Raw genomic sequence first — 21251 nt, forward strand, 5'->3', positions numbered from 1 at the left:
GCAGTATTGTCCTGTTTAAAAGTGTCACAACATTGCTGTTTACGGCAGACAAACTGCTTTACGGGGGACAACAACTTGACTGCTGTTGTTGTGTGTTGTTACCGCGCTGGGAGGACGTTAATGAAACTGCCTAACAATAAACACACATAAGAAACCAAGAACTCGCCCTCGATCATTAGCTGTTTATATGGTGGGAAAGCGGACGTGAGAACAGGCTGTCAACACGTCACTCAGGTCCGCATGGAGCTGGAGGGGGCGTGGTCTCCAGCTCTGCCTGAATTTCGGGAGATTTTCGGGAGAAAATTTGTCCCGGGAGGTTTTCGGGAGAGGTGCTGAATTTCGGGAGTCTCCCGGAAAATCCGGGAGGGTTGGCAAGTATGGTATAATGTTACAATGGCCAAACGTCTAAATATACCGTATTTTTCTGAGTATAAGTCGCACCGGAGTATAAGTCGCACCTGCCGAAAATGCATAATAAAAAAGGAAAAAAACATATATAAGTCGCACTGGAGCCCGGCCAAACTATGAAAAAAACTGCGACTTATAGTCCGAAAAATACGGTACTTGTTAAATAAAACAACTGCCTCATTTTTAATGCAAACTTGGGCCTACTACGCTGATGTATTTAAATGATGTATTTAAATGTTGGAAATTATGGTGGAACTTGGAGAGCCAAGATTTTTTTCTGAGGTGGAACTTGGTGGAAAAAGTTTGAGAACCACTGTGCTGTAGCGGTGGGGGAAATAATCACATTTTAGATGCATCGCAATTCGGATGACCACGCCCCCGACCAAGATGGCGCCAGTATGTGCTTTGGCCTGCCGTCTCTCGCTGTCAGCTCTGTTCGTTTTTGTGTTGTTTGCGTCTATTTTCGTCTCTGTCAGCTCACTGCTTGTGTATGACCGCCAAACACTGTTGGATCTTTGCCCCTCTCCCACTGATATGATCAACTTCGACGTTGGTTTTTCGACGTCCCAGTCAGCTTTTTCACCTGGCCGGATTCCTGCCTTCCTTTCCCGCCCCCTGGCTCCTCTCCCCCGGCGGAAGCGTCACCGGCGCCACGGTAAACGTAGCGGCCAGCTGGTGAAAGTTAGGGCACTCCTGGCCCGGCTTCCCGTGGCTTCCCGAAGGAGGAATGGTGCGGTATCCGGTCTCCTCCTGCACCCACGCTCGCTCGATCCCATCGGCTCCTGGCTGGTTCCTATCGTTGGTTTGGAGGAAGAGGCTTGCCGCCGTCGCTCCTGCTGTCCCCGCCCCCGGAGGCGCGGGGTGGATTCCCGCCACCTGCTGGCTGTGTGTCGGGCCCCACCCGGATTAACTGCGGCCCTGGACGTGCTGACCCCCGCCAGGTTCGGTCTTGTGAACGCAAGATCTTTGACAAACAAAACGTTTATCCTGAAGGATTTCTTCACTTCCCGTGGACTGGACTTCCTCTGTGTGACGGAGACATGGCTGAGAGCCGGTGAGTCCGCCCCTCTTAATGAACTTCTGCCTCCGGAGTGTTCCTACTTTAATTCCCCACGGCCGTCCGGTCGAAAAGGAGGAGGATTAGCAGTCGTTTTAAAAAATGACTTTAAATGCCGTCAGATCCGCCTACAATCCTCCTTTTCAAGCTTCGAACTGTGCATGTTTGAACTGGGTCTTTCTGATGTCGTCCTGTGTGCCGTCATCTATCGACCACCCAAGTACCACAAAGACTTTATAACTGACTTTTCTGAATTTCTGGCTGAAATCCTGCCCAAATATGATCGTGTCCTTATTGTGGGTGATTTTAATATTCACACCTGCTGTCCAGACAAGCCGCTTTCCAGGAGCTTCCTGAATATAATCGACTCATTTAACTTTGTACAGTCTGTGTGTGGTTCTACACATGAACGCGGGCATACACTCAATTTAGTGCTCTCGTATGGTTTGTGTGTTTTTAATTTGGACATTTGCGACGCTGTGTTCTCTGATCACATGCCGATCTTGTTTGATATTCCCACGCAGTGTCCAGTTAAATTGTGCGCTCCGCCCCAACGCTCTCGCATGTTTAATTCTTCGTCTCCTGCTCGGTTCACCTCTATTTTTTTGACTCTTTTGATGATAATTCTGCAGCCTCTGTATGTCTGAATACTGAAGAGTTGGTTTCTGGGTTCAACTCTATTTGTTTACAAACACTGGACACGATAGCGCCTTTCAAATGCAGCTGCGCTAAAGCAACGCCTCAGCCCTGGTTGAATGACGTCACTCGGGCTGCCAGGCGCGTATGTAGAAGAGCAGAGAGAAAATGGAAAAAAGACAGGCTGCATGTGTCCTTTGCCATTTTTAAAGAAAGCCTGTTTTCCTTTCAGATGACTGTAAAAGCAGAAATGAATATATATCTATCTCAGATGATATCTTCTAACTGTAACAACCCCAGAGTTCTGTTTAAAACTATTAACACTGTCATTGATGCTCCCAAATCTGTTGGTTTTGATGCTTCTTTTGAATTCTGTGAAAATTGTCTCCATTTTTTCACTGACAAAATTGTGTCAACTAGAGCCAGTCTATCTCAGCCTTCATATGACCCTTCTGTTCCTCTGCATTTCTCTTCTGTTTTCCATCAGTTTGAGCCGGTGTCCTTTTCTTTTTTAAGTGACACAGTTAGTCATATGAAGCCCTCTGGTTCTCCTGCAGATGCCCTCCCACCTCGCCTGTTTAAGGAGGTACTTGCTACTATTGGATCAAGTGTCCTTAACATTATCAATAGTAGCCTCTCTTCTGGAATAGTTCCAGTAGAGTTTAAACATGCAGTGGTACGACCTCTACTTAAAAAACCCAGCCTCGACCCCTCTCTCCTCTCTAACCTCAGACCTATCTCTAATCTTCCATACATTTCCAAAATATTAGAGAAGGTTGTCTACAGTCAGTTGTTGCCCTTCTTAGAGGATAATGGTATCACTGAGCTGTTCCAGTCCGGTTTTAAAGCCCTCCACAGCACAGAGTCAGCGCTTCTAAAAGTTTTTAACGATATCCTCCTGTCCACTGATTCTGGTAAATATGTTGTCCTGGTGCTTTTAGATCTGTCCGCTGCATTCGACACCGTCGACCACGCCACCTTAATCACTCGTCTTGAGAACTGTGTGGGCATTAAGGGCGCCGCCCTCAACTGGTTCCGGTCGTACCTAACCGACAGGAGTTTTTGTGTAAAAGTAGACAGTTTTATGTCGTCCACAGCTCCTTTACCACATGGGGTCCCCCAGGGCTTAATCCTTGCCCCAATTTTATTTGCGCTTTACCTTCTCCCCCTTGGTTCTATTTTTAGGAAATACAGTATTGCATTTCATTTTTACGCCGATGATTGCCAGATTTATTTTCCCATGGCACAAAATAACACGGTTCAACATCTTACTGACTGCCTGCACGACATCAAAGTCTGGCTGTCAGCTAACTTCCTGAGCCTAAATGAAGACAAAACAGAAGTTATGTTGTTCGGTCCAAGTCGCTCTCCCTCCCCCAACGTTGACCTCGGCACTCTGACCCCGTATCTCAGCGACTGTGTCACAAACCTGGGGGTAAAGTTTGACTCAGATTTTAAATTCGAAAAACAAATCAGCAGCGTCGTTCAAAAAAGCTTTTATCAATTACGCCAAATAGCGAAAGTGAAACCGCTTCTATCAAGTCATGATCTTGAGAAATTAATCCACGCCTTTATCTCGACTCGTCTTGATTACTGTAATGCCCTGTATGTAGGCATTAGCCAGGCCTCCCTCGCCCGCCTGCAGCTTGTGCAGAACTCTGCTGCTCGTCTGCTAACACAGACCCGCAGACGTGAGCACATCACCCCTATTTTAGCGTCCCTTCACTGGCTCCCTGTGCGTTACCGAATCAATTTTAAACTCCTTTTATTTGTTTTTAAATGTCTAAACAACCTCGCGCCAACCTATCTCTCCGACCTCCTTCAGCCTTACTGCCCCACCCGATCCTTAAGATCAGCCGATCAGCTGCTGTTGACGGTCCCTGACACAAGGCTGAAGCTTAGAGGTGACAGAGCTTTCGCCGTGGCTGCTCCCAAGCTCTGGAACGACCTACCCCTGAGTGTTAGACAAGCCTCCTCTCTTCCTGTTTTTAAATCTCTCTTAAAAACATACTTTTATTCCATGGCTTTTAACACTGAGTGATATCCATCCTGCAATGGCGCCCCATAATACACCTGCTGTGAACCTGTTTTTATGTTTTTATGTTTTTATTTATTCTATTTTAATTATTTATTTTTTATCGTGTTCTGTTTGTGTTGTGTTGTGTTTGCTCGGTACTCGTTTTATCTTTTAACCTGTTCATTGTACAGCACTTTGGCTACCCCTGTGGTAAATTTTAAATGTGCTTTATAAATAAAGTTGATTTGATTTGATTTGATTTATAAAAATTGATTAGTAACTGTCAATAATCAATAATCTATTTAATTTTTGTAAATACAGTAATGCACAGTTTTAAAATTTGGCTGAGTGCAGCGAGCCACCTCACTGAGCGATACGACCAGCTCCTTTATCAGGGTTCGTACACCTTTTCCATAGCCAAATTCTTTCAAGTTCAATTATCCAGTTTTTCCAGTTCCCTGTAAAAGGTGAAAATCAGTGTGAATCAATCGTCCCCAAATGCTGTCTGTAGGAAAAATACGGAAAATCTGCTAAAACCTAAGCCTAACATTGAACCGGCAGTTATCATTCACTGAATGGAGCACAGAGACGGGAATCTTTGGCCACCTCCCAATTCGATTACGATTACAATTCAGAAGCTACGATACGATTTAAAAATGGATTACTGATGCATCTTTAATTTATGTATATAGAGGCAGTTTTACCTTTCTTTTTGTTTTACTAAATACGGGTTTAAAACTTGCAAAAAGTGCATTTGTAATAAGAAATTCATATCACACTTATTAAATTCATGGAAATGTGTGCAAAACCGGAACATAAGTGCCCTTTTAATAAAGCAGCGTTCGTATGTGTGCTTAAAAACCTTGAACATGCTTGGATTTTAATGTTGTGTTTTCAAGGTTTGAAAAATGCTTGAATTTTGGGTGAAGTGCTTGTAAATGCTTGGAAATGTTCATCATATTTCTCTGCAGTCTGACTCAATAGGCTAATTATAAAATGGAAAAAAATCAAATAAGTTTCCTTAAAAATGAAAGCTACACGCTTGATCTGTTGGCTTTGCACGAGCCCTTACATTAGGTTGTTTTGTCATGCCAATACGGCTCTGTGTCGCCCCCAAGAGGACAGTGGTGCATCGGTCCATCATGCCAGGAGGTTGTCGTTTTAATTAATTTTTTGCTCCATTAATTTGGTTGTCTACTTAACTTGTCTGACTACCTCAGTTAAAGCAAACAAGTTACATTTTGTCGTTTTGGTTAATTGCATTAAAATGGTTATACATTATTGGACTTCTTTGTACTGTGAAGGTCATGTAATGTATAATTTGTAACTTTTTTCACAACTTAAAGCTGAGTTAATATGAATGATTTTGTACAAACCCCGTTTCCATATGAGTTGGGAAATTGTGTTGGATGTAAATATAAACGGAATACAATGATTTGCAAATCATTTTCAACCCATATTCAGTTGAATATGCTACAAAGACAACATATTTGATGTTCAAACTGATAAACATTTTTTTTTGTGCAAATAATCATTAACTTTAGAAATTGATGCCAGCAACACGTGACAAAGAAGTTGGGAAAGGTGGAAATAAATACTGATAAAGTTGAGGCATGCTCATCAAACACTTATTTGGAACATCCCACAGGTGTGCAGGCTAATTGGGAACAGGTGGGTGCCATGATTGGGTATAAAAACAGCTTCCCAAAAAATGCTCAGTCTTTCACAAGAAAGGATGGGGCGAGGTACACCCCTTTGTCCACAACTGCGTGAGCAAATAGTCAAACAGTTTAAGAACAACGTTTCTCAAAGTGTAATTGCAAGAAAATTAGGGATTTCAACATCTACGGTCCATAATAGCATCAAAAGGTTCAGAGAATCTGGAGAAACCACTCCACGTAAGCGGCATGGCCGGAAACCAACATTGAATGACCGTGACCTTCGATCCCTCAGACGGCACTGTATCAAAAACCGACATCAATCTCTAAAGGATATCACCACATGGGCTCAGGAACACTTCAGAAAACCACTGTCACTAAATACAGTTGGTCGCTACATCTGTAAGTGCAAGTTAAAGCTCTACTATGCAAAGCGAAAGCCATTTATCAACAACATCCAGAAACGCTGCTGGCTTCTCTGGGCCCGAGATCTTCTAAGATGGACTGATGCAAGTGGAAAAGTGTTCTGTGGTCTGACGAGTCCACATTTCAAATTGTTTTTGGAAATATTTGACATTGTGTCATCTGGACCAAAGGGGAAGCGAACCATCCAGACTGTTATCGACGCAAAGTTCAAAAGCCAGCATCTGTGATGGTATGGGGGTGCATTAGTGCCCAAGGCATGGGTAACTTACACATCTGTGAAGGCACCATTAACATACATACAGGTTTTGGAATAACATATGCTGCCATCTAAGCGCTGTCTTTTTCATGGACGCCCCTGCTTATTTCAGCAAGGCAATGCCAAGCCACATTCAGCACGTGTTACAACAGCGTGGCTTCGTAAAAAAAGAGTGCGGGTACTTTCCTGGCCCGCCTGCAGTCCAGACCTGTTTCCCATCGAAAATGTGTGGCGCATTATGAAGCGTAAAATACGACAGCGGAGACCCCGGACTGTTTTACGACTGAAGCGCTACATAAAACAAGAATTGGAAATAATTCCACTTTCAAAGCTTCAACGATTAGTTTCCTCAGTTCCCATTCGTTTATTGAGTGTTGTTAAAAGGAAAGGCCATGTAACACAGTGGTGAACATGCCCTTTCCCAACTACTTTGGCACGTGTTGCAGCCATGAAATTCTAAGTTAATTATTATTTGCAAAAAAAAAAATAAAGTTTATGAGTTTGAACATCAAATATATTTTCTTTGTAGTGCATTCAATTGAATATGGGTTGAAAAGGATTTGCAAATCATTGTATTCCGTTTATATTTACATCTAACCCAATTTCCCAACTCATATGGAAACGGGGTTTGTATTTTTAGACACCCCTGAAGTAAATATTTTGCATTTGTAATATGTAGGATCATGTCAAATATTATAGTATTATTTTGTAATGTGTAGATATTTAGCTCTTGCTCAACGTATCTCCTTTAAGATTCACAATTATCCTGCAAATCTGTAGTTATTTTGCAGGTGACAAAGCCTTGGCAGAGAGCCGTGCTCTCAACATGCTCTTGTTTGTTCTTTTTCTGACATCTGGAGAGCAAGAAAACTATTTTAAGCTGTTACTTTTTGACCTAAGTGAGAATAGGAATATGCAATTATCGTCTCTCAACGCTTGAAGTCAGCACATTACTCATGCTATTTTTCCTCATATATCAAATTACAATGGAATCTTGCCCTATTCATTTCCCTGGCAGTGAAGCAAGTATGTGACGGTACAATACCGGTCTTACAGTAACAAGCACAGTGGGCCAATCTCATTTCCCTCTGTGCTCTCTGAATAAACCCTACAATCCACTTAATTAAATCATGTATAATTCACAACCTGAGAGCCCCCACCCCCGTTTATGCAGAGCACAACTGCTGGATTAGGCAGTACTTTATAGACACACAGGATGTCCGTGTTAACAGATAGTTATTCTATGAAGCTACTAATGTCTGTCAAATGTCTGAATATGCAGTTTAAAAAATAAATAAATACAGCATTACAGATTTAAGGAAAAAATGCACACATTTTGACGATAAAAATCATAGAATCACACAGGAATACATTTTGTAGCACGGACCTATTACTTATTTACTGGCTGTGACACACAAGTGAGTAACTGAATAATGATCAGGTACCACCCGGCAAACATCATGGTCCTTACTGAGGGAACATTAAGATTTTCAGCACAACCATTAGTTACAGTCACAAATACACTTATCACTATTAGCATGGCACTTTTAAAGGGGAACATTATCACAATTTCAGAAGGGTTAAAACCATAAAAAATCAGTTCCCAGTGGCTTATTTTATTTTTCGAAGTTGTTTTCAAAATTTTACCCATCACGCAATATCCCTAAAAAAGCTTCAAAGTGCCTGATTTTAACCATCGTTATATACACCCGTCCATTTTCCTGTGACGTCACATAGTGATGCCGATACAAACAAACATGGCGGATAGAACAGCAAGTTATAGCGACATTAGCTCGGATTCAGACTCGATTCAACAGATTACGCATGTATTGAAACGGATGGTTGTAGTGTGGAGGCAGGTAGCGAAAACGAAATTGAAGAAGAAACTGAAGCTATTGAGCCAAATGAGTTTGAACCGTATGCAAGCGAAACCGACGAAAACGACACGACAGCCACGGGAGAAAGCGAGGACGAATTCGGCGATCGCCTTCTAACCAACGATTGGTATGTGTTTGTTTGGCATTAAAGGAAACTAACAACTATGAACTAGGTTTACAGCATATGAAATACATTTGGCAACAACATGCACTTTGAGAGTGCACACAGCCCAATTTTCATCAATTAATATATTCTGTAGACATACCCTCATCCGCGCTCTTTTCCTGAAAGCTGATCTGTCCAGTTTTGGAGTTGATGTCAGCAGGCCAGGGAAGCTAGGGTCGATAGGGGGTTTAGCTCGCTCGTCTGCGGGAACAAACTGCCGCCATTGCTTGCCGTGCTACCGAGGTCCTTTGTCCCTGAATAGCTCACACACTCCGGCAGATTCAATGGGGGTCTGGCGGTAGATTTTTTTGACTTTATCGTTGGAAATGCATCTGCTTTGAGTGTCGCAGGATATCCACACATTCTTGCCATCTCTGTCGTAGCATAGCTTTCGTCGGTAAAGTGTGCGGAACAAACGTCCAATTTCTTGCCACTTTCGCATCTTTGGGCCACTGGTGCAACTTGAATCCGTCCCTGTTCGTGTTGTTACACCCTCCGACAACACACCGACGAGGCATGATGTCTCAAAGGTACGGAAAACAGTTGAAAAAACGGAAAATAACAGAGCTGATTTGACTCGGTGTTTGTAATGTGTTTGAGAAAATGGCGGATTGCTTCCCGATGTGACGTCACGTTGTGACGTCATCGCTCCGAGAGCGAATAATAGAAAGGTGTTTAATTCGCCAAAATTCACCCATTTAGAGTTCGGAAATCGGTTAAAAAAAATATATGGTCTTTTTTCTGCAACATCAAGGTATATATTGACGCTTACATAGGTCTGGTGATAATGTTCCCCTTTAAACATCAGTTATGTGGTCTTTTTTTAATTAATTATTTGATTTTAGCCCTTACACTGGACTGTTTGCTTTTAACTGAGGTATGGTGGCTGGGTTGAGATGCACTAGTTGTTCTCGCTGAGGCCTCTCCATCCAATTTTAACTTTGCTTTTTCAGTCAGAAGTGGGAGGAAGGGAGGTAGGACAGCATTAATAGCCACACATTCCCGAACATCAAAACCAATTTTATTTGATCACCATACCACTTTTGAATACCATGCAATTGTTTTTTAGCAGCCCCCCAAAAATGTGCTGCTTTTATTAAAGGGGAACATTATCACCAGACCTATGTAAGCGTCAGTATATACCTTGATGTTGCAGAAAAAAGACCATATATTTTTTAACCGATTTACGTACTCTAAATGGGTGAATTTTGGCGAATTAAACGCCTTTCTATTATTCGATCTCGGAGCGTGACGTCACATCGGGAAGCAATCCGCCATTTTCTCAAACACCGAGTCAAATCAGCTCTGTTATTTTCCGTTTTTTCGACTGTTTTCCGTACCTTGGAGACATCATGCCTCGTCGGTGTGTTGACGGAGGGTGTAACAACACGAACAGGGACGGATTCAAGTTGCACCAGTGGCCCAAAGATGCGAAAGTGGCAAGAAATTGGACGTTTGTGCCGCACACTTTACCGACGAAAGCTATGCTACGACAGAGATGGCAAGAATGTGTGGATATCCTGCGACACTCAAAGCAGATGCATTTCCAACCATAAAGTAAAAAAAATCTGCCGCCAGACCCCCATTGAATCTGCCGGAGTGTGTGAGCAATTTAGGGACAAAGGACCTCGGTAGCACGGCAAGCAATGGCGGCAGTTTGTTCCCGGAGACGAGCGAGCTAAACCCCCTGGATGTCTTGGCTCACACCGTCCCTTATGCCACCGAAGATGATCAAGAGAAGAATATCGACCCTAGCTTCCCTGGCCTGCTGACATCAACTCCAAAACTGGACAGATCAGCTTTCAGGAAAAGAGAGCGGATGAGGGTATGTCTACAGAATATATTAATTGATGAAAATTGTGCTGTCTGCACTCTCAAAGTGCTTGTTGTTGCCAAATGTATTTCATATGCTGTAAACCTAGTTCATAGTTGTTAGTTTCCTTTAATGCCAAACAAACACATACCAATCGTTGGTTAGAAGGCGATCGCCAAATTCGTCCTCGCTTTCTCCCGTGTCGCTGGCTGTCGTGTCGTTTTCGTCGGTTTCGCTTGCATACGGTTCAAACCGATATGGCTCAATAGCTTCAGTTTCTTCTTCAATTTTGTTTTCGCTGCCTGCCTCCACACTACAACCATCCGTTTCAATACATGCGTAATCTGTTGAATCGCTTAAGCCGCTGAAATCCGAGTCTGAATCCAAGCTAATGTCGCTATAGCTTGCTGTTCTATGCGCCATGTTTGTTTGTGTTGGCTTCACTATGTGACGTCACAGGAAAATGGACGGGTGTATATAACGATGGTTAAAATCAGGCACTTTGATGCTTTTTTTAGGGATATTGCGTGATGGATAAAATTTTGAAAAAAAACTTCGAAAAATAAAAAAAGCCACTGGGAACTGATTTTTAATGGTTTTAACCCTTCTGAAATTGTGATAATGTTCCCCTTTAACAAGTCTTCTGAGTTTTTATCAGTTATTTACTCTACACACTGCTAATATTTTGGATCCTGTTACAAAGGATTTTTAAACTCTGCTCGATTTTATAGATATCACCCAACATGTCACACAGCCAACTAACAACAGAGGACACACTTTGGAATTGGTAAGTAGTTATGGTCTATCCACCAGTGTGGATTCACTTGGTTGTGTGTGAACACTACTGTATGTTTTTTAATGTTACAAGTAGGGTTGTCCTGATACTATTATTTTGGTACCGGCACTGGTACCAAATTGTATTTCGATACTTTTTGATACGTTTCGATTATTTTCTAAATAAAAGGCACCACAAAAAATGGCATTATTGGCTTTATTTTAACAAAAAAATCTTACAGTACATTAAACATACGTTTTTTATTGCAATCGCAGAACCATTTTGGCCTTAAATAAAATAGTGAACATGGTAGACAACTTGTCTTTGTTACTTCTTGGACGCATGGCTGTGTGCTTGTTGTTTCCCCAAGATGCGGATGGACGTTCGGAAGCAGTGTGCAGGTAAGAAAGATGGTTTATTACAATAACAAGGCAATAATACAAAAATAGGAACGTGGGAAATGGGAAACTATAGACAAGCTTGGCACAGAAACAAGAAGCATAGGAATAATCAACATAATTTGTTGCATGAAGCAAACTAAACAGCCAGGCAGAGCGTGGCGAGAGGCAGGAATAAACAGCACTGATTAGTAAAACATGATCTTGGCAACGGATCATCACAGTACCCATCCCCCCCCCCCCTCGCGCTGTAGTTCTCTGGAAGGTCCTCGGAAGATTGCTTGCTGCACTGGAGCTGGAACTGAAGCCAAAGCTTGAGCAGATGGCACCCCTGCTGGTGAAGAGGCAGGCGGTACCGTAGCAAGAGGAAGAGCTCTTGCTGAAAGGAGCTGTGCGACCTCAGCTGCTATTCCTGCCCCCCATGCCCCTCAGGATGTGGATACCAGTGACCAAGGTTGGGAGGAGGGAGGTTAGGAGGTGGGTTACATGTTCCTCCTTTGTATGTTGTCCACAATGTCCATTTAACAACCCAACAGGGGGTTGTCGTGTAGAGGGAGCCAGTGAAGTGGGCCCAGCTTGTCTCTTAGGGGGCGGAGCCTGAATTCTTGAAGGTGGAGCTTGAGTCTTTAGGGGTGGGGCTTGAGTCCTTGGGGGCGAAGCTTGAGTTCTGGAAGGCGGGGAATGACCTGGTGATCTTGTCTTTAAAAAAATGCTCTGGTAGTCAGCTATTGTTAATTTAATGTCCTTAGCGAGAGGCTGACAGAATGAATTTGAAGAAAAATCTTGCTGCCTGACGTCATTGGAACGCGCCGGCAGTGTGACGTCATCGGAGCGCATATTGATCTGGCTAACAGCCCAAGCGGTGAAGTGTTTGGCAAAACGATTGATGGGATTACCAAACATTGGCGGCGAGGAAGACAAGGCTGTTTGCGGCTTGCTTCAATCTGCAGGAGGAGCTTGAGGGGTCGGCGCATCCTGGCAGCGAGTCGGAACCTTCATAGATGACCTCTGCCTTTGCTGAGGCGGTGCGACGATATCCTTGCCCAAATGGAGCTAATGGGGACCAGCGAAACGTCAAGACTCCACATCAAACTGTCGATCTCCTCGGGAGAATAGCGGTGGGTCGCCACTTCCATCACCTTAAGCACCAGCCACATCTCTTCGTCCAGTTCCTCCATGACCGCTGCAGGAAAACTGTATGCTGGCTGTTTTCTGTTACGTCTTGGTCGTGTGGCTAAGCGCTGGTCGTTTCCCCAAATTGCAGATTAATCAATAAGTAAGGAAATACTAAACTAAGTAAAACATTAACCGGGCAATGGATCATCACAGTCTTTTAGTAATAAGTAAGCAAACAAAGGCTCCTAACTTGGTTGCTGACTTATACAGTAACATTTTGTATAATTTCTTATTCTATTATTTTTGTCACAATTATGAGGGACAAGCGGTAGAAAATGGATTATCAATCTACTTGTTCATTTACTGTTAATATCTGGTTATTTTCTTCTTTTTTTTTTTAACATGTTCTATCGACACTTCTGTTAAAATGTAATACTCAATTATTTTTCTGTTGTTTGGATGCGCTACATTAGTTTTGGATGATACCACAAAATTGGGTATCAATCCGATACCAAGTAGTTACAGGTCATATTTTAAGTCCTCATGTGTCCAGGGACGTATTTCCTGAGTTTATAATCATAATATAAATTTAAAAGAAAGGAGAAAAGATGTTGTGATGATAAAAAATACTGATGTAATCATTGTAGTATGGACTGGATATGCTCTTGTACTTGGTATCATTACAGTAGATGTCAGGTGTAGATCCACCCATGGCATTTGTTTAAAAACACCTCTTGCTAAGCGGCGTTTTAGTGTTATAACTTCACCTTTATCGTTAGTTTTTAAGGCAAATGCATCCATTCTCCCTTTTCTGTCTACACCCTGTGCCTGTTTCTAAGTACTCTGTGATTGTGCGCTGCCGAACAAGCTCCTCTGCTCTTAAAACCATCAATGACACGACGTAACGACCTTGCACCTTCATTAGAACTGCGTTATTTACTAGTACCGGTATACAGTACAAGCCTAATTACTGTCACGACGTAGAGGTGACGAACCCCAAGATGCAGAGATGACAGGCGGTGTACAAAAAAACTTGGTTTTAATGTTCAAAAAAAGGTGAAAACAAAAAGGCGCACAAGGCGAAGGCACAACTTAACGCAGGAAACAAAAGCTAACACTTAGCCTGAACTATGAACATGAAACAAAAAGTCGCTAACAGTGGCATAAATAAACAAAACTTACTTGGCAAGGCACGAGCAGCATGAACTAAGCATGAAATCATCAGCATGAACTATGGTATCTCCAGAAAACAAGCATGAACAGAGCATTGCATGAAACAGGGAGTCCACAGCATACAACAAACAATACTCCAGCACTGACTGGAGGGCAAGGCAGGTTTAAATAATGCCTCTGATTAGTGCTCGGGCAGCAGGTGAGCGGGCGAACACTAATCAGAGGCAGGTGAAAAATAATAAGTAACCATGGTAACTAAAACAAACAAGGGTGCACAAAAAAAGGGAACTATGAAGTCCAAAACTAACAGAACATAATACATGATCCGGGACATGGATCATGACAGTATCCCCACCTCAAGGACAGATACCAGATGTCCACAAAAACAAGGCAAGATCAAGAGTCATGGGAGGGCGGAGGGGGGACGTGGCGGTGGGTCGCCAGACCAAGTGTCCCCGCAACCACCGAGGGAGAGTCAGGTGGCGGCGACGCGTTGAACGCCGCCGCAATTGGCGAGGCGGTTGACCATGGATGGGCCACATCCGTGGCAAACAAACAAGGGTGCACAAAAAAAGGGAACTATGAAGTCAAAAACTAACAGAACATAATACATGATCCGGGACATGGATCATGACAATTACAGCTTTTATCCAGATGCGCTATCTAACTTCTGAAGTGGCTGCAACTGTTATTAGAGTTTTTAATACATGTCCTCCAGTAGTTTTACCATGTGATTTTTTGGTTGACACTTTTAATTACAACCTGAAATCCAGCTTTGATGCTGTTGTTCCATTAAAGTCCAGAAAGGTGGCTGTGGATGTTGCTTCCTCGCAGTCCCACTGTCAGACACGGCACAGGAGCCCAGCGTGCAGGTTTTAACAAGGTTTTAATAATCATGTGTTTTAGCACAAGTTTTCTCTCCAGCAGGACGCGACTTTTCAGCCACATCCATATCCTCTTTCCCCTCCTGCTCCCGGCCGCTTACTGTTAAAGACAACAGATGATTAGATTTAGACGTACCACCTGTGAAATCTAATCACCTGCCAGCTTCGTCTCGCCGTCAGTACTGCCACGCCCCCGTCTGATGGTGCTCTGTCCTCAGCACCATGGACAGAGGCGGTGACCTTTGCTCCTGCAGGCAGCGCTGTCCACACCTCCCTCCACAGTGGCTTAAAAAAATAATTTCATGGAGAAATGATGAGGAAATTAAAAAACGAAAAGGAAATTGAAGAAAAGTATAGAGAAAATGGAGGAAGAATGAACTAATACTTAACTACCAAATATTAAGTGAACAGCAAAATATATACAACACCAAGTTTTAGAATGCAAGAAATATGTTTTTTTTTCTACTGTCATTGCAAACAATAAGTATAACCACTAAGTAATTTTGTTTAACCCTGATTTTAACTCTTCTACACTCCTACAGACTCCCTCCATGAGCAGTTTGCAGAACACTTCAGAGAAAAAATAAACATGATCAGATGTGACATTTTATCTTTTGTTTTCCACTGAGTGTCTGATTTTACCTGAGAAAAAATTGGAAAGTTTTGTCCTGGTTAATGCTGAGACGCTTGACAGAGTTTTCTCGACAACAAATACCACCACATGTCTTTTAGGTTCAATTCCAGCACAACTTTATTTATTTATGGTTCTTTGAGAGAGAAGATCTTAATGCATCCTAAATTTCTGGGTACAGACGGGGGCTCTTCCCTGCTGCATTTCTTTCTTTTCTTTCTTTCTTTCTTTCTTTCTTTAGTTTATTTCGAACATGAACACACTTACAGCATAATACATAAATCACACAATTTCATATAATTTCACTTTACATCATGTCCAAAAAGGAGTAGGAAGAGGCAAAGCTTATTTAATCCTACCCCTTTCCCACTTCAGAGCGTTTAGAAATATATACACTCATTTACTGAATTTTTATAGTAAAATTACATCCGTGAATTAGTAATAGAACAGTTTTGTAATATATAATTAAGTCAGTCATTATTAACATACTAAGATGAAGAATATCTTATTTTCAATAAGGTTGAAAGTATTTCTCATAATTCGTCTTCTTTGTACTTTGTAAGCACTATTAATTTGAACAACCTCTTAAACTGGATCATATCAGTACATTGTTTAACTTCTTTAATTAACAATTCAATTCCACATACTAATATGCTAAATGTTCTAAATGTTGTACATGCATACAAATGTTTTTAAATGATATTTTCCTCTAAGGTTATATTTCCCCTCTTTAGTTGAGAAGAATTGTTGTACATTCTTTGGTAGCAGGTTATAGTTTGCTTTGTACATCATTTTAGCTGTTTGCAATTTTACCAAATAATCAAACTTTAATATTTTTGACTCAATAATGTCAAGGCGGGAGGGGGGGTCGCAGCTTACTGCAGGCTTCGTTCCCCCGGGATGCAGACGGACCACTCCGGACAAGGCGTGCAGGTAGGAACATGATTTAATCCATAAATCATACACAGTACAACATGTAGGAAACAAACAAAAGGGATGTGTGCCGATTGCACGCGGAAGCTAAGGCAAAAAAACAGGAATCATAAGTCAAGAAACAGGAATATACCACGTAACGTGTTGCCTACAGCAAATAACGAAGCCAGGACGAGTGTGGCGAGAGAGGTGAATAAAAAGCTCTCTGATTAGTGGTCGACAACAGGTGAGCATGCCGACCACTAACCAGAGGCAGGTGAACCCAATTAATCCCCATGGAAACTAAAACGAACCCAGAGGTGCACAAACAGGAACCAAGGGAGTCCAAAACTAACAGAAAATAACAAAATCCGGGCCACGGATCATGACAAATAAATAAAGTGTTTGTATGTTCTCTATATCCAACATTATGTATCAGTCTAATTGATCTTTTTTTTGTAACACGGTTAACGAATGTAGCGCACATTTGTAGTTATTTCCCCATATTTCTGCGCAATAACTCAGATATGGTAACACTTGCGAGCAGTAGAGAATATGAAGTGATTTTTGGCCCAGGACGTATTTTGCTTTATTCATTATTAAACTGATTTGCCACCTTATGTTGTATATTTTGTATATGAGATTTCCAGTTCATTTTATCATCTATTAATACTCACAAAAATCTGGTTTCTTTTGCCCTTTCAATGTCTACTCCGTCTATTTGTATTCGTGTATGCTTTAAAACAGCAGTGGGGAGGCCACTGCTAAAAAAGAGCAATTTGGATGCTGAAAATGTCAATAATTACAGACCTGTATCAAACTTAACATTTTTAATTACATTTGAGAAAAACGTGTTTTAAACAACTATACAATTTTTTAAATACATTTACAGACGTTTCAGTCTGGGTTTAGGGTGAGCCACAGTAAAGATCATAAATGATCTCAGGTTTAGTGCAGATTTTCAAAAACTGTCAGTCTTGTTTTTACTGAATCTTAGTGCTGCCTTTGATAAAGTAGATAACCTAATTTTTTAAAATAGACTGAAACACCTGGTGATTACCTCTCTAGTACTCTTCACAAAGGGTTCACGTCTTATCGATACAAGCTCCTCAAAGACCCATGAAATCCCATGTGGCGTCCCCCAAGGGTCAGTTTTACACATACCCATGTCAACACTACAAGCACTGTCCTCGACCCCTTCACTCCAAGTCAAACATCTGAGTGTCATTTTTGACTTTGAGCTAAGTTTTATACCACATATCAAAAATATAACAAAAAATAGGCTTTTATCATCTTAAGAATAATGCCTGAGTTCATCCTATTCTATCTCAAGGCAACACATAGACGTTAATGAACGCTTTTATTACAAGTCGTATAGATTATAGTAACGCCGTGCTTTTTGGTCTTTCTAAAAAGGTTATTGCACTTTTACAATTACCCCCAAAATGTAGCTGCTTGTGTCCTTACGAAGACCAGAAGGCGGGCTCACATTACACCAGTTTTAAAATCACTGTATTGGCTTCTCGTGTGTTTTTGGATACATTTTAAGGTTCTTATCATGGTTTTTAAATGTTTTTACGGCATGAGGCCTTATTTATTTATTTTTACCATACAAACCCTCGCGGACTCTGAGATCCTCCGGCACTATCATACTTGCCAACCCTCCCGATTTTCCCGGGAGACTCCCGAATTTCAGTGCCCCTCCCGAAAATCTCCCAGGGCAACCATTCTCCCGAATTTCTCCCGATTTCCACCCGGACAACAATATTGGGGGCGTGCCTTAAAGGCACTGCCTTTAGCGTCCCCTCTCACCTGAAAAGGAGACTATTATATATGTCTCCGTTATCCATAGGTTTATCTATAACCCATAAAGTAGGCAGGCACGGAGCTATTTCTCAGCGTGTTTATTGCAGTCGGCACGTTAATACACTGACACACAACATCCAGATTCCCATCATGCATTGCTTCAAAACTACGGCAAGTAGTAATGTCCAAAAACATAACAGAGACGAAGCAGAAGAACGAAGGAAAGACATGGCGACGACGAGTAAGAAGAAGAAGTACGCTTGCAAGTTCCAAAATGATTGGAAAAATAATTTCAGTTCATCCAGGACAGCTTGAAGGGGAAGGGGTATGCTGCCTGCACATTTTGTAGATCAGACTTCTACATTGAACACGGTGGCCGAACGGATATAATCATTCATGAACGGATTATTTATATATATATAAGAAATACTTGAAAATATATACACCCCCCGCCCCCATCTCCCGAATTCCGAGGTCTCAAGGTTGGCAAGTATGCTAATTATTCCATAAGTCAGGACACAAAGTCACAGGATGGCATCTTTCCATTATCATGGCCCTCATCTATGGAACATTTTGCCATGTTTTTAAGAGCAGGCTTAAGAGTATGGAAGTAGAATTGTCTCACATCAACTTATATATATCAATATGATATTAATACATATGCATATATTAATAAATATACAAATACAAGTACAAATGTGATATACAAATAAATTAATAATTTGTATAAATAAACGCATATTTGTAAATATATTTTTGAGATTTGAAAATATAGACAAATAAAATTTATAAAAATAAAAATGTGACATACAAATAAATCAACAATTTGTATAAATAAACGTGTATTTGTAAATACATTTTTGAGATTTGAATATAAATATGCTTGATTTTGTAATTGTATTTGTATTGAATTTGCATATGTGGATCGCTTTTTTGCTTTTGTGTCGATGAGACATTCCTCCCACTGTCAGGTTTGTCGCTGACAGTTCAGTTAGGTTTTGGTTTTTCCTGTCTTTGTTTCCTGTCAGCGCTCTTATTTTGGTTATTTCCTGATTATCTTCCTGAGTGCTTTGTCCCCTCAGCTGTGGCTGATTGGCACCTGGCCACACCTGGTGTCAATCAGCCAGCTGCTATTTGAACCTGCCTTCCTCTCCAGTCAGTGCTGGATTATTGTCACTACTATCTGTCATAATACTTGTCGTTGTAGCTCTGTCTACTTTTGTTCACTCTGCTCATGTCATAGTTCCTTCGTGTCACAGTAAGTGATTCTGTTTCTTGTCGACAGTTAGCCTTTGTGCTATTTTAGTTCATAGCCAAGTTTGTTCTCCGCCTTGTGCGCGCCTTTTGTTTGTACCCTTTTTTTTTTTTTTGTTGCTATAGTGTTAAATCAAATCATGTTTTCTCGCTCAATGCCTGCCGTCATCTCTGCATCTTGGGGTTTGTCACCAACATACTCTGACACCCACAAACTGGGTGCACAAATAAATGTGACCTACGCCCCTGAACAACCAGCAGAGGGCACTGCAGACAGAACGGTCTCTGTCACACAGTATTATATGCATTATATGCAAAATGCCCGGAGTTCTCTGCACAAAAACAAGCCACGTCTTTACAGAAAGAACGCACAACGGGCCTGAGCTTGCTAATGTTAGCGTTGTATTAGCTAATGCTAATTTATCCAGTTAATCTGATAGACCGTGCTAGCTGCTTATTTTATTGTATCAATGCCGTTTAATGACCTTATCCCGATGTACATACTGATCTCTTATCAGTGCAATGTGTGTCAAATCATCATCATATATCAATCATCATATAATCCCTCGTGTGCCTCTGATTGGCTCGCCAGTGTCTGACCATGTCTATGACCGAGACCGCTCTGGCTGCAGTGCCCTTTGCTGGTTGTTCCGGGGGGTGTAGGTCACATTTATTTGGGCATCTGGTTTGTGGGAGGAATGTCTCATCGACACAAAAGCAAAAAAAGCAATCCACATATGCAAATTCAATACAAATACAAAATCAAGCATATTTATATTCAAATCTCAAAAATATATGTATAAATACATGTTAATTTATACAAATTCTGGATTTATTAGTATGTCACATTTTTATATTTATACAATTTATTTGTATATATTTTCAAATCTCAAAAACATATTTACAAATACGCGTTTATTTATAAAAATTATTTATTTATTTGTATATCACATTTGTATTTGTATATTTATGAATATATGCATATGTATTAATAATATATTTATATATATATAACTTGTTGTGAGACAATTCTACTTCCATATAAGACCCAGCTTTTGTAATTTGACTTTTACCTAATATTTATTAATTGTATTGTTAAGTCATTCATACTTTACTTTTTATTTCTCATTAGTTATGCTAGTTTATTAGTTATATTTATTGTATATTTACTGCATACACAGTATATATTTTTTTATCGTCATAATGTTTTACTTGTGTTTTATCTTTTATTCTTACTCATGGTTCATACCATTTTACATGTTTTGTTATTTTTACTTTCCAGCCTTCCTCAGAGGGAGCCACCTGCATCAGGGATTATGTCGGCTATGGCTGTGGGGGCGCATTGTGTCAGCATCCTGGTGATATCCTGGTGCAGACAGTTCCTGTGATAGTGTTTCTCCAAATGGCTCCTCTGTACTCCTCTGTGTTTCTCGCTTTTAACATGTGTATGACTCCCATAGTAGTCTTGACATCACTACAACATTAAACATCCCCATAACGTAGCACAACATGGGCCCTGTGGCACATTCTGATGATGAGGGATGTAGATCATCGGGCGTTGTTTTAAGTTTGTAAAGCACTTTGTTGAATTTTTATGTATGAAAAACCCTTTATAAGCAAAGTTGAATTGATTGATTGATTGACTGGTAAGCCTTTGATGTGAGTGATATGAAAAGACAATGCAGGACGCACAATGCTAACAACACAGCTAATGTTTGTAGTTGATCAACTTTTGACAGGACTACTTACGCATGTGGTTTAAGCACATAGAAGCCCAGTTCTACTATATATGAATTGTCCAGGACGAGATGAAGTATCTCCACGTATTGGTTGTGTTGTAGTGGTTGGGTGACGGTCATAGCAATGATGCTTGGAGGGTCCTACTGTAATCTACAAAAGAACTGACTCAAGGCTAATATAATGGGTGTAACCATTATCACAGTGACTCTATGGGTGTTATTTCCTTTTTTTCAAATACTCTGACTGTC

This window comes from Nerophis lumbriciformis, linkage group LG16 (genome assembly GCF_033978685.3).
Source record: "Nerophis lumbriciformis linkage group LG16, RoL_Nlum_v2.1, whole genome shotgun sequence".
Classification (NCBI taxonomy): Eukaryota; Metazoa; Chordata; class Actinopteri; order Syngnathiformes; family Syngnathidae; genus Nerophis; species Nerophis lumbriciformis.